The following is a 3,728-nucleotide window of genomic DNA, read 5'->3' on the forward strand; positions in this document are numbered from 1 at the left end:
GTCGCTCTCCGTTTCCGTACTTGGACAACAAGTTCCCCTGAATCGACGTGTTGTGAACAGCAGGGGAAAAGCGCTGCAAGGACAAAATGGTGAGTGGTAGATATTATAAAGAAGTTCATAGCCGTTGTAATATTGTTTCTCATATTACTAATAAAGTGCAAGTTTCACGTGTTACGTCAGTTAAGTAGCCTATTTGCAAACAGTTTAAAAACTGAACGCGACTTCTTGGGAAATTTACAGTTACGTTAATTAACGTCAGCTTACAGTGTTAATATTTATATAATGTTCGTCACAGGTTTACTTTGAGATAAATGCTTGTACTAAGTGGGGGTTTTTTCTTCTCGTTTTTGGTTTAGTTTCCTGCTTTAGGGAACCCGCCTTACATGGTGAGCAACAGGCTATTTTTAGTTTAAAGCTGTCATGTTCAAGATGGTACGATGGCACCCCAAATTAAGAGTTTAATTTTTATTCAATGTGCTTTTTGAGGTATTATCACAAGCTTAATGCCATACAAATTAGCCGTTATTAGGAGATTATTGGTGCTATGTGAGAACGGGTGGGGCTGCATGCTGAGCATTTGAAAGTCCTGACAGTCGTGTCAAACCTGTAACACAGATACATCCGGGTGCATACAGGCGGACCTCTTGTTAGCTAAGTGATAAGAGTAGCATAATGCTCCCTAATTTTAGTATAAAGACAAATGTCCCCAGAAATTTTTAATATTGTCTACACATAACTACTGGGACACAAACTTTTCACTATTTTTATTCCAGTAAATGACAAAGGGAGAGTTAAATAATCTGACAGTACAGACAGTGTGTCAAACTCTATGAAAATAGGATTGTAACTAAGGATCTGGTCTATGTGGTGGTCCTTTCATTGATTAAACAAAGTTATTCCAACCAAATACATTCAGTCAACTATTATATAAGAGTTTTAAAGCCAGAAATCCCCTTTGAGAAGCTGTAACCAGTAAACCTTCGTTATTATTGCTTAAAAATTAAATTATTATCAAAACTATTGTTGATTAATTTTCTCTGAATCAATTTAATATGCAAACACGTAACTAAAAAAAAATGTCATTAACAGTAACGTTTTTGTCATTGTTTTTATTGTAAGATCCAGTGTGGAAGATTTAGTGGCAGCAGTGAGGACTGCAGATTGCGACCAGCTGAGACGTCTCCCGGTTAGAATTTCAGTGTTCATTGTTCAGGAGGTTTGTACCGGGAGCTGAACTATCTGCAGAGGTCTTCTCTTCTCCAAAAGAAATGGACCAGGTGATTAAATGAAGCAGTTAGAAATCAGTGTTTCTCTGATGTTGCTTGGCATATTAAAGTCTGCTTATCGGTCCCCTATGAAAACTTAAGCTCCAGACTTTCAGATTTTTTTTTTTTTTTTAACCAGGAGCTGAATTATGCACAGAGGAGTCTCTCCAAAACAAATGCACACAGAGATTTCTGCCAGTACAAACATTAAATAAAGCAGTTTCATGTAAAGAAAAAAAAAAAAGCATCTCATCTTCACGGGACCTCTAACTACAGTGGGCAGCACAAAAATGTGAATGGCCATATCTGGAGCCAGTGCTTTGTTTGTCCATTCTGGGCTATTGTAGAAACATGGCTATGCAACATGACTATCTCTGTAGATGAGGACCTGCTCCTTGTGTAGATTCATTCTAACGATACTTATTTTCAGGTGATTATACACTAAAGAAAACTTGCATATTATATTCCATTTCTGCCAATATATCCCCCCAAATCCTACACTGTTCACTTAACAATTGTTGGAAGATAGAGGCAGTACTAGAATTATGAGTTCGTTTTTTAATTGAGTCACAGCTGGCTGAAGCTGATTGTACATTATATGGGTAAATATATTTCTTATTTATAAATGTGGCTTTCAGCTCTGTCCCATGATACCAAACATTAAAAGACCAATGGACAATGATCTTTGGTATGTAAAATACTAATGGTTATGATTTTGTATTGGAATACTTGTAAACAGTCTTGTCTGTCTTCTTGCTCTTGTTATGCAGATAAATGCACAGAGAGAAGATGCCTGGATTTGCCTCATGACAACAGCTGATCAGATATTAAGATGACTGCATCTCAGAACATGGTAGCCAGTTTTGTTTGAAATTCCCGTTGTAACTGGACACATTAGATTTAATATTTGCCCATGAGACGCAACTCTGGCTGCAGTGTCTCTGTTGTGCAACAGGTGGGCAGACAGTAAGTGACTGGCTCTCGATTACTCAATTTCCACTGTTCTGTGGGCTTTGGGTATGGAACCGGGCCAGATACTTAGATACACGGTTCACAATACAACATATTCCCATTAAGTAAAACCTGAGGAACAGTGACTTGAATACATTTCTGTTGTTGCACTTAATCAGTTTTCTTTTGACTTGTTGATTGGTTATAATGTTTTGGCAATGAACTGACACATTTGACACCTTGAGAACTGTTTTAAAAAAGTATTTTTTCTTTGTAGGCTAACCCAACATCTACATGTGTATATGATTCATTAGAAATCTTAACTGCAACTGTTCACATAAAATAATCCTTTTTTTTTAAATAGTCCTGGTTTGCAAACATAAATGAATGTGCATTACATCTATTTGAAGCTAACAGGAGTTTTGAAGAGGCAATTAATAGAACAAAAAGGCAGTTAACATTTTGCCTTGATTGTTTCCTACCACTCGAAGTCTTCACCATATAGAGGCCCTGTGTTCACCTCTGATAGACCAGATGAACCTGCGGAGCAGCAGCAGAGTTTCTTGGAAAGGTGAGAATTCATGCTAACTGAGCTCCTCCTTTGCTCTTATCAAGCATACTTTTATCAGTGGGGATTTGAAGCGATCACTTTTTGAAAGATGGTAAAATATGAAACGATTGTTGAATTTGGGAACAAATATAACACAACACCTAATTGTGATTTGTCTTCACAGTGCAGTACCTGAGCCTTGGGGACGGACATTTGGAGCCATCTACAGATAACGTATGCATTGAAGATGTTTGAAAGTGAGAGTTTTGCATCTGAACACTTTGAATAAATGCTTCAGTACATGTCTGAACAATACTGGGGCATGTCTAAAGACAGCAGTATACCTTTGTGATATTTTGTTGATCAGATATTCAATAAAAGGTCAAATCTAAGTGAATGTTTTTTATTTAACTACACTAACAGTGAGATAATCGGACCAGTACATCTTTGCTGACATTATAACAGCAATTTATTTATTTATTTTTTAGTGTGTTCACTTAATTGCCAATTATTTCAAAATCCTGTTGCAGTGAGAAAACCAAATATGTTGTAGTTTTGGTTGTCTTGTAAGTTTATACCTACATCTGAATTAATGACAGGATTCTGGTTCATGCTATAAAATATCACACTCAACAAAACAAATTAAATTACAAAACCCAATAGATGCTATATGACTGCTAATGCAAGAGACCCCAGGCAACAACTACAACTATAACTACAGTAAATGAATAAAGCAGTCACTGTTGTTTGGCAGCATCTATGTGTCACTTTGCATAATTAGTACCATAATCACAAAAGTAATCAATAAGTGTGTCATTCTTTAGGAAGATGTAAAAAAAAGACATACAGAGATAGAAGTTGCTCATTTATTTTTGAATACCACCTCAATGTAACTGTCAGATGTCAACTTGATAGATGGCAGAACATCAGTTCAACAATCTGCAGAATTTCACTCGGGTTAA

General features: G+C 36.4%; 1 long non-coding RNA gene across 2 annotated transcripts; it reads left to right on the forward strand.

The window, feature by feature from the left end:
- On the forward strand, window positions 1–3,158 carry LOC125878663 (uncharacterized). Of its 2 annotated transcripts, none has more exons than XR_007447766.1 (5): window positions 1–89; window positions 1,120–1,277; window positions 2,036–2,118; window positions 2,708–2,787; window positions 2,951–3,158. It is a non-coding gene; the product is annotated as an uncharacterized LOC125878663 (long non-coding RNA). The 2 variants fall into 2 exon arrangements; XR_007447767.1 differs by lacking the exon at window positions 1–89 and adding an exon at window positions 173–386.
- The last annotated feature ends 570 nt before the right edge of the window (window positions 3,159–3,728 follow it).

Source organism: Epinephelus fuscoguttatus, linkage group LG18 (assembly GCF_011397635.1).
Source record: "Epinephelus fuscoguttatus linkage group LG18, E.fuscoguttatus.final_Chr_v1".
In the NCBI taxonomy this organism is placed as follows: Eukaryota; Metazoa; Chordata; class Actinopteri; order Perciformes; family Serranidae; genus Epinephelus; species Epinephelus fuscoguttatus.